This window comes from Eurosta solidaginis, chromosome 5, assembly GCF_040869045.1.
Source record: "Eurosta solidaginis isolate ZX-2024a chromosome 5, ASM4086904v1, whole genome shotgun sequence".
Taxonomy (NCBI): Eukaryota; Metazoa; Arthropoda; class Insecta; order Diptera; family Tephritidae; genus Eurosta; species Eurosta solidaginis.
This window is the reverse complement of record NC_090323.1, coordinates 206,351,050-206,365,276: the sequence shown is the minus strand read 5'-3', so window position 1 is coordinate 206,365,276 and position 14,227 is coordinate 206,351,050. Positions and strand designations below refer to the sequence as shown.

The following is a 14,227-nucleotide window of genomic DNA, read 5'->3' as shown; positions in this document are numbered from 1 at the left end:
AAATAAGCTTTTTGGTTCTTAAATTTTTTCACTCAATTCCTAAGTACTTTTGGACAATGACTCAAAGTTCGACTCAAGTTAGTTCGAAGCCATCTTTTCTTATTTTAACATTTTTGGTGCTAATATTTATAGTAAATATAATAATATTTGTTATATACATACATATTTGCATCTGTTTACAATTTAATAAGTACGATTTCAAGTTCGTTCGTGTTTCGTTTTGTTTGCCATTATTATTAAGCAAGACTTTCAATTGTGGTTTGCTTATCAGCTGACGTTTAACTAATGTCACGCTCTTATAATCCGTTTGATGTGCTCATTACGTTAACGGGTTTCCCTGAATTTCGTATCTGGCATATTTTTTATAGAATTTTTTTCCAAATCTACTTGAAAACCACTCGAATGATATATTAAAGAGCACCGCGCCAGTCATAGTGGCGTTATGAGACTAATGTCATGCCGGCTTTTCCTATGTACATATGTATGTAGTTGGTATGGCTCATACTAAATGAATGTGCCCCACTTTACCCTCAAGTGGTGTATTTAACGCTTTGCTATGAACTATTGTTTACTTTTATAGAGTATAAGCAGAAATTTATTATCAAAATGCTTAGACGTATGATATCATTGTGTTATCAATGTATAGGAGGGTGAACGGTCAATTTTTTTCCTCTTATCAGAACTAATCAGTTAATATATTTTGCCTAGAGCATCCCTCCCATCTCGATAATTTACCATAATTATATTCTTGCACGTATTATTTGCATACATATGTACATTGTACATACATAGTTACTGAATGAGATTCAGTCATTCATGAATGTACATTGAGATCTCTGAATATTTTTAATTACAAAAATCTATTAACAACAATTAAAACTCTATGGGTCAAGTCAAGTGTATATTAAATTTTCTACGGTCACTTTAAATCACTTAAAAATGCATTAATTCACGAGTTGCACTAGTTTTCTTTTATAATACACAAGTTTTGTGGCGGTAGCTAATAACTTGAAGGAGGGACAAGCCTCGGGAAGGAGACAGGCCTCGAACTGGGACCAAGAAAGCACAACATCACGGGCGGTGTCCCTCAGAGATCTGTCCTAAGTCCAACTCTTTGGAATGCGATGTATGACGGTGTGATACAAATCGACCTTCCCGGAGGCACAGAAAGTGTCAGCTATGCAGATGATATCGTCGTAGTAGCAGTGGCCAAGAAACTTCATCTGCTCCAAGCATTATGTAATGACGCCGTGGGAATAATAAAGGAACGGCTGACGAACATGGGGCTGGAGATGGCTAGCAATAAGACAGAAGTAGTTTTGGTGAGCTCAAAGCTGTGGATGAGCTAGTCCTAACCATAGGAGATTTTCGAATAAATTCAAAGCCTTCCTTGAAATATCTAGGGTAATCATTAACTCAAAACTGACTTTTAAGGGACACTTCAGGGCGGTGGGGAGAAAGTTTCTAAAGTTAGTGGAGCCCTAACGCGAATAATGCCCAACATCGGCGGTCCAGGCGAAGCTACCCGTCAGCTATTATCCAACGTAACCAGCTCTATAATATTATATGCAGCACGAGTATGGCACGGATCTAAAATGGTGCACCAAAAAGATATACTAGCAGCCTACCGCATTACTGCTATACGAATAGCATGTGCTTATCGGACGGTGTCCGACGACGCGATCCATGTTTTATCCAGAAAAATTCCAGTAGATCTACTCTCAGGTGAAATGGCCGATCTGCATGGCATTGGGATCAGCCGACCATCTAAAGATGCTAAGAAATGCGCTAGGTCACGGACAATAGTTAGGTGGCAAGAACGGTGGGAAGAATCGAGAAAAGGGCGCTGGACCTTCATGCTAGTTCGGAATATAGCGGAATGGTACGAGCAAAATATGGCGCACTAAATTACCACCTCACACAAATATTGAGCGGGTACGGCGGTTTCAAGGAATATCTTCATAAGGATGGGATAGAGGAGGATCCTTTCTCACACTGTCCCTCCGAATTGGAAAGCGCAGAACATGTAATGTTTCACTGCCCTCGTTTTCACGGCGAAAAACTCTCTGTACACAGAGTTTTTGGAGAGGAGCCTTCCATTAGGAATTTAGTACCACGAATGTGCCGGCAAATAGATAGTTGGACTGCTGTGAGCAAGATGGCCTTTATAGAAATGACGAAATTGATGCATTCTAAAATGGAGCGCAGAGAAATGCGCATACGAAGTATGCCTAACGGCGGGCCTACGAGGTGCGGACACATGAACAGGATTAGCCTGGTTTCATTGGGCCACTTGAGGGTAGTGCGCTACGCCAACGTCCAATAAAAAAAAAACAAAAGGCCTCGAACTGTTTGTGGTCAAAGAATAGCTCGGTTGTTAGCTTACGTTTGTAGCTCAGCAGTGGCGAGCATCGTCAAATTCTTCCATTAAAATGCGAAATAAATAAGGACTTAAATCCTTTTAAATTTTTCTATGTTTTCAGGAAGATCTTACGCTTAATTTATAACATCGGTACAAACCTATCTTTTCTGAATACAACAAGAAAGGCAGGTTGAATGCTCTCTCTCCCGGTTGGTGAAGTCGATAACAGCTTTTAAGTACTAGAAAATACTTAGTGCTGCTGTACATCGATATATCTCTCTCTTCCCAAGTTGGACACTCAACTTGAAGTGCGGTTTTCACCCCTCTCCACATTCTACCACATTACTATTAGTCGCAGGTTAAAGCACTTAAGTCGCTCAGCTCCATAGCCGCGAACTATGGAGATCGACTAGACACTCACATAAGGTACAAGGTATCTTCCAAAGCAAATGTAGAAGACAAGGGCTTACATAGTAGCATCTTCAGCACAGTGATAAGCATGCCCTCACACGACTGCTACTGATCGACAAATATCTTCATCATCGGCTTTGTTAGTTTAAATAAAGCTAACTTCTTTTGTCGCCCGATAGATGTCTGATAAGTGGTGCAAAAAGAGTTCCACACTATCCGCAATCAAGCGTTCTTTGAATTTAGTTGATGGACGAAAGATATGTAGAAAGATCATATTAGCATGTTCAATCCGGAAAATCCCTCTTCAACTCGACAAAATATAATGACAAAGTGTCAACAGCTAAAGCCGAAGCCAAAAGCGAGGAGCCATGAGGCACGCACAAAAAGGTATGGACCTCGTACTATGTGAATGATAGCCAAACATCTGTGCAAGTCCGAAATGAAACATCGATGTTCAGGGGAATTAAATAGGCTTTACTCCAATGTAGTGCCCCGTACCTAATTGTGTTTAGTTTCTTTAATCCTCAAGAGACTTGGTAATTATAGTTTCGCACACAGGCGACGGAACGAAAATTCAACGAGTTGAGGCGCCGTAATAACATTATTGCAGAAATGCGGGTTAGAGCTTTACTCTCAATAAAGACCTTAAGAAATTTAAATGGTCCAGCATTTTTAGATCATATGAAACATATTTCTCTTTTTAATGATAGAAGCAACTTTGTTAGTCTAAGTTTGTAAGACCTACACATAATCTTCGACACTTTACAGCCCCGCGCTTGAACCCACAGCTTTCCTGCTTGGTCGATCATGTGCACCTCTCGCCTTCGCTTAATCTCGCTCAGTCTAATTGAGCCATCTACGGAGCAAGCTTCAAGGGATGCGCACTTTTTAGCTAGTTCATAGTTTTTCATTCCCATCTATTACCATATGCCACCATCTGTGTACACATGCATCGCCTCATCCGCCATTTGAGCACCCGTGCGCCAACCGTCCACCTCTACTGTGGCCTTAAGATCGCCACCGAAGCGCAGATAGGAAATCAGGTAGTATGTTCGTCTTGTGAGCCTGGTTGCGGTTGTTAACGCTATGTTCTTTGCTACCAGCTCTACAGGTGCAATGGGCAGAATGGCATACAGTGCAGCTGTCGGGGTTGTTTTCAGGGCTCCCGTAATGCTAAGGATTGATAGTTTGCATAACCCCTCTAATTTGTTGGGGTAGGTTGCTTTTTGTGTGCCTTTCCACCAAACAAGAATTCCATAGTATAGGATAGGGCTTACAATCGCTGTAAAAGCCCAATGAGAAAGAGGGGGCGATAAGCCCCACGTACACCCCAGCATTCTTTTACATGCATAAAGTGCCGTTGAAGCCTTCTTCACCCTCTCCTCCACGATGAGCTTCCATGACAGCTTACTGTCTAGGATGATTCCTAGATATTTTGTGCAAGGTTTCTCCTGTAGGGTCACCCCTCCTAACTTAGGCCTGATCCAATTTGGGACCTTGTACCTCTTTGTAAACAAGACCGTATCCGTCTTATCCACGTTGACTTTCAACCCGATATTTGATGCCCAGGTATGAATATCCCGAAGCGCCCGATCCATCAAAGAGCCAATCGTTGGAAGGCACTTTCCACTTCTGACAATTGCAACGTCATCCGCGTAAGCCGTAAGTTTTACGGGTCCCTCATCGAATCGCCTGAGGAGTTGGTTGATGACCAGCGTCCACAGCAGAGGTGATAGCACCCTTCCCTGCGGCGTTCCCATATCCACTGATTTCGTCGCCTCTCTCCAAGAGTGCGGTACATGATTCAGTCTTATGCACCCCTGGAATATTATTTTAAACCATTCCACGACCGCCCTACTTGAAACTTGTAGCATGGCCGGGAATATACCATCTGGGCCCGGCGATTCTCTTCGCCCTGGAAATTTCACGTTTGTAGATCCTCAGTAGATCCCTGTACTCATCCCGACACGCTTCGTTTTCCGCGGTCTTTGGTAGCTTAAACATTTCTTTTATCTATCTTCTTAGAAGACTCAGCTCACTGCTCTACCATGGCGGCTTTGCTTTTCCTCTGAATCTTCTTAGAGTGCAAGCTTTGTTATACGCAGTCAGAAGCGTCCTGGATAGGAATTCATTAGACTCCTCCAGTTCTTCCACATTGGCAACTTCTTTCGGTTGTCCCAGTTTGATTTCTACCTGTTTCTGGAATTTAGTCCAGTTCATTGGCATGGGGTTTTTAAAGGTTACTCCCTTCTCTACTCTCTTTAGGGGGATGCTGAAGCTGTTATACGCATGGTCGGAGAAGGATGGTCTATCAATAACTATCCAATCATACCTTGATATATCACGCTCGGAGCTCAGTGTAGTATCCAAAACATTGCTGGATGTTGAACCAATGTATGTAGGGACATTTCCCCTGTTGGCTATCTGAAAATTGGTTTGCAGAATGTAACAAACTAGAGATTCGCCTCTCTCGTTCATAGCTGCTCCTCCCCACGCATTGTGGTGCGCATTTGCATCCGCGCCTATGACCAACCGCCCTTTGCGCCCTTCGTCCTGTACTAGCGTCTTGCACTCCATCGGAGGAACCTCCGCAGCATGGGCCATATAAAAGTATGCCAGGATAAATGCCTGCTTATTTCCTTGCTCAACGGCCACCACTACGAGGTCCTCAGTAGTGTAATTAGGCAGCATATATGAATGCAGCATTGCAAATAAAACTTTTTCAACTCAAAGGAAACTTTTTTTTCAAACTTTTTTCGTTTCAAAGAAAACTTTTATAAATCAAATTGAACTTTTTTCAAATCAAATAAAACTTCAAGTCAAATGAAACCTTTTTCAAAACTAATTCAACTTTTTCATTTCAAAATAAGCTTTATTATTTCAAATGAACTGCTCCTCAACTCAAACAAATTTTTTTTAAATCAAACAAAATTTTTTTTTTAACCAAGTGAACTTTGTAAAAAATTGATTTTTTTCAATCCTAATGCAATTTTTTTCAAATCATACATGTAAAACTTTCAACCTAGAACTGTGTCATTCCAAATTAAAACTTTTTAATTAAATCAAGTTTTTTTCAAATCCAATTAAAATGAACACTTTTTAAAATCAAATGAAACCTTTTTCTAGTAAAATTACACCTTTTTCCACTCAAACTAAACTTTTTTAAAGCAAATAAAAATTGCTGCAAATCAAATAAAATTTTTTTCAATAAAACGAAACTTTATTGAGTCGAATGAAATATTTTTCAAGTCAAATTAAATTTTCTTCAAATAAAATGAAACTTTTTTTAAGTCAAGCGAAACCTTTTTCAAGTCAAACTAAACTTTTTACATTAAAAAATATGCTATTGCTTAAGCAAAATTAATACGTAATTTTATTTCTGTGAAGGGTATACAAAGAAAAATGTATATATTTATACAATAAAAGGTCTTCTAATATTTGAGTTGCAAATAATTTAAATGAAGCGTGAATTCCCAGAATTTGTTGAGCTCATGCGAATGTTTATAGGCAAATATATTGAGTTGACAAAAAAAAAAAAAAAAACAGCCACTCGGCTATCCATACACATATTGCCAAGCGGAACAAACAAATAATTTAGGTACACAAAAAGTATTGACTATCGCGACATGATAGATAAGAATAATAATAGTAAAAATAACAAAAAAATTAAGTAGAAAACAAGTAAGAACGGGACTGTTTTCGGCTGTGCCGAAGACTTCATACCTTTCATGAATGTGGCGGAACAATAATCTTATCCCATTCGTAATATTCAAATAATCTGCTGTATAAGATATGAAATATATAGTGAACAGATGTACAAACCTAAGCTATTTTTAGTATAAATCAAAAATAAACAAGTAAAGGTGTCTAAGTTCGGGTGTTACCGAACATTATATACTCAGCGTAAGCTTCAATTGTACATTTCATTTCAGATAAATAACTTTTCTACATAACACGTGGCACCGCCTGTTTAAAAAAAAAATGTCGCCCCATTTCCTCTTACAATAAAACTTGATAAGTGAAATATCATTGATTCAAAACTATTTTTTGCTAAGTTATAGCTTATTATTCTAGTCTATGACCCTTTTAAACTTGTTTTATATCTAAGTTGCCGTGTTCTTTAACCGATCCCGTCCATTTTTACTAGAAATATTTTCTACTATAAGGAAAATATGTGTACAAAATTTCATTACGATATGTTAATTTTTCTTCGAGTTAATGCTCCCGAAACATGGAAAATTGCTTGGTCATAAAAGGGGCGGTGCCACACCCTTTTTCAAAAATTTTAGTGTTTTCCAATTTAGTGTTATAATTCAATTAAGAAAGTAAAATTCTATTGATACAAAGCTCTTTTTCGCTAAGATATAGCTTATTATTTTCGTCTACTACCCTTTCAAAAATCTTTTATATAAAAGTGGGCGTGGTCCTTAACCGATCTCGTCCATGTTTTCCATTATTTCCTGCTATAGAGAAAATTTGTGTACCCAATTTTTTTACGATCCTTAGTTTTTCTTCGAGTTATGGCTCCCGAAACATAGAAAAATGCTTAGCCATAAAAGGAGCGGTGCCACGCCCATTTTAACATTTTTTATTTTATTTTTTTCAAATTTTTATTAAGAGTCTCAATATCAGTCCACACATCAAATTTCAACATTCTAGGTGTATTATTTACTAAATAATCAGGGTTTTTGTGTTTTCCAAAATTTGGTGAATATATCTCAATATTTCCTCAAGTTATCGTGTTAACGGACAGACGGACGGACGGACATGGGTCAATCAAATTTTTTTTCGATACTGATGATTTTGATACATGGAAGTCTATATCTATCTCGATTCCTTTATACCTGTACAACCAACCCTTATCCAATCAAAATTAATATACTCTGTGTACAAAGCACGCTGAGTATAAAAATAGGTACAGACTTTGTGTGAGGATGAAAAGTTTCACGTTTTTTGTGGTCTGTATGAAATAGATATGAGAAAATTTGAAACTTCTAGCCTTTAAAAAGGAGGCAGAAATGACAGTTTGTATGGGGTATATAATATATATATCACCGATCTCTATGCCTTTTTCAGACAACAATATATGCTATATACGTAAGCATTTGGTGATTTTGAAGCTTCTAGCTGTTAAAATGGTGTAGAAATTGGAAAAAGGTTCTTATCTGAACAATCGGTTGTATAGGGGATATATGCTATAGTGGTCTGATCCGGCCGGTTTCGACAAATGTCGAATCGGACACCTAAAAATATCCGTTCAGCAAATTTTATCAAGATATTTCACAAATTGAGGGACTAGTTTCCATACAAACAGACAGACTGACAGACGGACATGGCTAAATCAACTCATCTCTTCATCCTAATCATTTCGGTATACTTATTGGCGGATCTATCTCCTCGCCTTTAAGGATTAAGATTCGTGACAAACTTAATATATGTACCATTTCATTTTCATGAAAGGTATAAAAATATTAGAATACGATCATACATACATACTTACACACTTATTTCTATGTATGTGTGTGCCTTGTCATAAAAACACTCAAAGCAGAAAGCTTTTTTAAGCGCTTTCTACCTTGTGTGCAGATAGTGGAATTGGTTTGAGCAGCAAATTCATAACGAAACGAAACGAGCGAGCGTGCGAACGTTGTAAAGCGGGAGATCAGCGATCAAATTGATTACCGAGTGATCATAATACCAGGATCAAAATACAAATTTAAAATTGACCAAAATATAAAGATATTTGTAAAGGAGGCAAACGTAAAACGCAGCAACGCAAACGAAAGAATAATACAAACGAAGTTAGAGAAGTCACATATAAATAAATAAACGAAAAATATAAGAAAGCGATGGGTGTGTTCTTAAAGAAAGCACAATTCAGTATGTTTTTTTGAATTAGCGCAAGTCATTAAAAAACCGATATATAAACGGCTAATAAAACGAAGTAGAATAAACGAAAAACAGTAATAAAAACAACGAACAGACTGCATTAATTATTGTTTAGTACAAATGCAATTATTATAAACGAACTCGTAGTCAATAAAACTAGAAATTATACAAATAAACGAATAACGAAAAAAAATATTTATAAAAAAATAAAGAGAATACGATATAATAAGAAGTCCGTTCTTTTCGAATGAAACTTTATTAATGATCTCCAAATTTCTGTAATGCTTATAACTAAGTTCACAAAAATGAGCTTAAAACTAATAATAGTAACTGTAATATGTAATGTTGTTGTTAATTGCGAATAAAGAGAAAGAGATTTATTTATTGGAAGTTGTTTACGGAAATATAGCTAATAAGTGAGCGGATATGGAAAGCGAAGGAAAGGTGTAAGAGGAAATGGTATAAGTAAGAAGAGCATGACAGTTATTAGTAGAGGGTGTGTCAGTATGTGACTAATGATAATTATTGGTAGAGGATGTGTCGGTATGTGACTCCTCCGCCCCTAAGACATTTGCGTCCTCGTAAATAAGAAGCACATCTCTGAACCTTAATTATACGAATTGAAATAATCTCTTATAATGACGCTAATGCTTATACTACTCCTGAAATTTGTAACGTCTTTTTAGTTGTGTCTTATAATATCTAGGCTTTCGATTATTTGAGTTATCAGTAACATAATTACCATTTTTATTATATTCAGTTAGTTTTTTATACTTAGGCTTATTTTTAGCAATTTGTCTACTGCAAACAATATTATCTACGAGCTCCTTTGGTTCCTGATCTCTAGTTTTATTTAACTTTTGAATTCTTTCGGCTTTTTCTTTTTCATATAGCTTACTCAGTTCATCAATATATTCTTTACTGAAATTTTTTATTATAAAATCTATGGGTCTTTTCCTTGTTGTCGAGTGAATAGTATTATTATAAGATATGAAAATTTTAAAAAGCTTTTCGTCTAAATCTAGATCTTTGTTTTGAATATCGGCTTCCATTAATCGTAAATGTTCATTCAAAGTTCCGTGAAGTCGCTCTACGTCAGAATTTCCAGTTTTTAGGTATGCTGTTGTCGTATGTGTTTGAATGTTCTGTTCTTTTAAAAACAAACGAACAGCACTGTGTAAAATACACCTTTCGTTGTCAAACACAATTTTGTTCATTTTACCTAAAAATTGGATTCGTTGCTTCAAAGCGGCTAAAATTGCTATCCAATTTCTGTCATTAATTCTATGAAAGGTAGCATATTTTGAAAATTTATCGATAGTTGTGAGGTACATGGTATTCCTATACGGAAACCAAATGTCTATATGTACAATGTCGTTAAAATGAGTGGGCGTCTCTGTTACTTGGTAAAGAATTTTGGCTGGCTTTCTATCAAACTTAGCTATTTGACAAATTGAGCAATTATTTATTAAGTACGTTATCAGTTTATATAACTTTGGATAAAAATATTTATTCTTCAATTCAAGGAAAACTTCCTGTATTCCTCTATGATTGTTACGTTGGTGCTCGTTTTCTATAATTGTTAAAATTTCATTTTTGTCTGTAATTTCGTTAAGTTTTACAACTGATTTGTAAAGCTTAAGGTTGTTATTTTCAAAGAAATTTACATACAAATACTGAAATTTTACAAAAAGCTCAGTACTTTCACAGTAAATACACATAACACCTTTATTTATTAGACACTTCTGCATGATACTTTTTAAATCGGAATTTTCAGTGACTATAATATGAGTTTGACACTTCTTGTTTACTATTTTAATGTAAAATTTTTCCTCTTGGCCATAGCTCAAATAAATTTGGTTTTTATAGCAATTAATGCATCTCTCTGTTGTAAATATGTATTTTAAGTTATCTTCTAATGCGCTATGCGCCGTTGCATCCACTGACATTAAGTCATCATCTACCGCTTCCTGACTTTCGATTTTATTTTCACCATCTCCTATGTTGTATATATCTCTACATTCTAAATTATCATCAAGTTGGTCAAAAAATCTACTTAAGGTATCCGCAACTGCATTATCTTTTCCTCGAATATATGTTACTTCAAAATCATATTCATTTAAAAGAATTTTCCATCTCTGAAGTTTCATGTTTGGCTCCTTGATGTTATGCAACCACGTCAATGGTTTGTGATCCGTTTGTATAACAAACTTTCGCCCATATAAATAAGTACGTAAATGTTTCACGGACCAAACCATAGCTAAAGCTTCTTTCTCTATAGTAGAATATCGAATTTCGTGATCCGACAAAGTTCGCGAAGCGTAACATATAGGGTGACTATTTTGACTTAGCACACAACCAATAGCGAATTGGGATGCATCTGTCGTGAGTATGAATTTTTTATTGAAATCAGGGGGCTGTAAAACTGGTTCGCTGGTTATCAGTTTCTTTAAAGTATTAAAAGCGTTCAAAAAGTCAATATTTTGGAAGTCTAAAATCGCATTTTTCTTCAACAGGCGAACCATAGGGTAAGCTACTTTTGCGTAGTCCCGTATAAATTTGCGGTAATATCCTGTCATTCCAAGGAATTGTTTTATTTCTTTAACATTCCTTGGGGGTTTCATATTTTCTATGCATTTTACTTTTGACGGATCTGGTTTTATACCTTCTTTTGAAATAATATGCCCTAAGAATTTTGTGGTTAAATCAGCGAATTGGCATTTACTGAATTGAATTTTTAAATTGGCTGAACGCAATGTATCGAAAATTTTTTTAATAGAAAGAATATGCTCATCAAAGCTTGTAGAAAAAATTAGTATGTCATCTAAGTAGACAACACAAATTTTGTTTATATGGTCCCTTAAAACATAATTGATTAATCGCTGAAAAGTTGCTGGTGCCGTTTTCAGCCCAAAAGGCATTCTCGTGAACTCATAATGACCGTCTGCTGTTGAGAATGCCGTCTTGGCTCTATCATTAGGGTGTACCTCAATCTGGTGAAATCCCTTCGCCAAATCGATAGTGCTAAAATAGCTACATTTTCCCAATTTGTCAAATAAGTCCTGCATATTTGGAATTGGGAACTTATCATCAATTGTCTGATCGTTCAATTTCCGGTAATCAATAACTACGCGCCATTGAGGTTTTCCGCTTGCGTCTGCCTTTTTGGGTACAACCCACAAAGGGGAATTATATGGACTATTACTGGGAACGATAATTTTTTGGGCTAGCATTTCCTTAATCTGCCGGTCTACCTCCGCGCGATGTACTACGGGATATCTATAGAGTCTGGTATATATAGGGGTATCAGTTTTAGTGAGTTTCTGTGCTGAATTTCGGTGGTAAAAGGTAGGTTTTCTCCTTCTTTATAGAAAATATCCTGGTAGTTATTCAAAACTGTCGTCAAAATTTCTCTATCCTTACAATTTAAATGTTTGGGAAACCTTTCAACTGGATTTATTTCTAGTTCCTCCTCGTAACTAAATATCTGCAAGTCTTCATTTTTTGTGTAATCTTCTAGTGAAATTTCTTCATCTTCATTAAAATATATAGGTATTGTTGCATTTTCTGTTATTATTTTCCTACCTTTATAATCGATTATCACATTTAGATTAAGTAAAATGTTATTCCCTATAATACCGTCAAAATAAAAGTGAAAAGGGTATTCTACAAAATGTACAAAGTAGGGATTTTTATTAAACTCTTTAAAAAGCGGTATTCTAAATTCATTTGTTGTGAATATTTTTCTTCCTAAAACACGCAATGAAAATACTGTGGGTTTTATTTCATATTTGGGGTTGCATATTTTGGGATTAATTACGCTAAATTCTGCTCCCGTATCTATTATAAATCTAAGTGGTTTTATACGTGTTTGTACAACTATATAAGGTAATTTTCTTGTGGGGCTAGTTGAAAATCCTGATTATTTTCATTAACACCCAATTCCATTGGTTCGACTGTTGCCTGCCCAGGATCTCCATTAAATTGCGTTTTAATAGTATTCGGAATAAAAGAACTTTCACGATATGGATTTTGTGATCGATTTGTTTGACCACTGCTATTAGAATATAACCTCGACTGTACTGAAGCATTTGGATGCAAGCCATTCCTACTATGCTGTCCTAATTGTTGTTGAAAACGGGCATCATTATGATTATTGTAATAATGACCTCTGCTAACATTGTTGTTGAATTTTAAGTCGTTTTTGTTACTCATATTATTTTGTACGTTACTGTTATTTGTATTGTACAACTCGCTCGAAAATCTGTTTGTTCTATTTTGTTGTTTGTATCTACTATTATTATTATTAAAAAAGCTATGCCGATCATTATATTTTAAGTACCCATTAGATTTTATAATATCGTAAGCACTTTTCATATCTTTGGGATTTCGACTAACTATAATACTTTTGACTGGCTCTGGTAAGCCGTGCTTGAAAGAGTTCAAAGCAATTCGCCCATTACTTTCATAATTAATACCAGCAATCTTAGTATTACTGAGTTGCAAGGCATTATTTAAACGACATAATAATGTATTAAGTTGATTATAAAAATGTTCTATTGTTGATTCGCATCGGCAAGACCTAATTTTATCAATAATTTCATCAACAGAGTTTTTCTCTCCGCGATTATCTACTAGAACCTTCCTGACTAGCTCCCAAGTATGAGGATTGCCATTAATTAACAATGACCGTCTAGCGTTACCAACGATTTTATCTTTTATATTTCCTATAAGTAAAACTTGTAAATCATCCGGAAAAGATTCTAAAGTTGGTATCATCAAATCTATTCGCTCTACACACCCTAGCAAGGCGTTTTCATTCCCATCATACGGTGGAACATTATTAAGATTAGTTGAAATAAGCTTAAATTTAGCACTAACATCAAAATTATCCATTTTTAATTTTGTCTTGTTTCGCTAAACTGAATGTTAATACTTAAAAGTGTTTTTTTTTTGTTTTTTTTTTATATGTATATATACATTGATTTATGTAGATTCTGTTGTTGTATATACGTATGTTGTCGCTCGTACTAGTGACTGAGCTTTTTGGTGCATTGAGTTGGAAACAAAGTTGTCGCTGCTGCTCTCAATACTCACTTTACTTTAACGTTTGTTTACTTGCGTTGGAACGGAAGTTCTTGATGTTGCTCTTAAAGCTCGCTTCACTCTCTCACTGGATCGCTTATGCTTAACGGAAGTTGCTGCTCTAAGTAGTCACTACACTTTCTTGCTGAATTGCTTCTGTTGGAACGGAAGTTGTTGTTGTGTCTATCAGTTTTTACTGTGCTTATATGTAAATTTGATTGTGTAGAAACGGAAGCTGTTTCTCTTGGCAATTTTTTTCTCATTCGTATGCGTTTTGGTTTCAAATGTCTTTGAAATGACCCTTAACTGATTTATTATTTTCTCAATCGTATCTGCTTCAATTTTTCTGTTTACAGTTTTTTTTCACGTTTACGGTTTTTTTCTCTTCACATGTACAGTTTTATGCATATGTACATATATAGACAGTCTAATTTTTTAAAAAAATACACTTTTCAAAAAATGTCTAGGTATAAGCCAATA

General features: G+C 35.8%; 1 protein-coding gene across 11 annotated transcripts in view; it reads left to right on the top strand.

Annotated features, from left to right (window-relative positions):
• The window catches only part of Sarm (sterile alpha and armadillo motif), a 324,081-nt gene that overhangs the window by 220,665 nt on the left and 89,189 nt on the right, over positions 1 to 14,227 (top strand). The gene's annotated exons all lie outside the window — the stretch shown is intronic.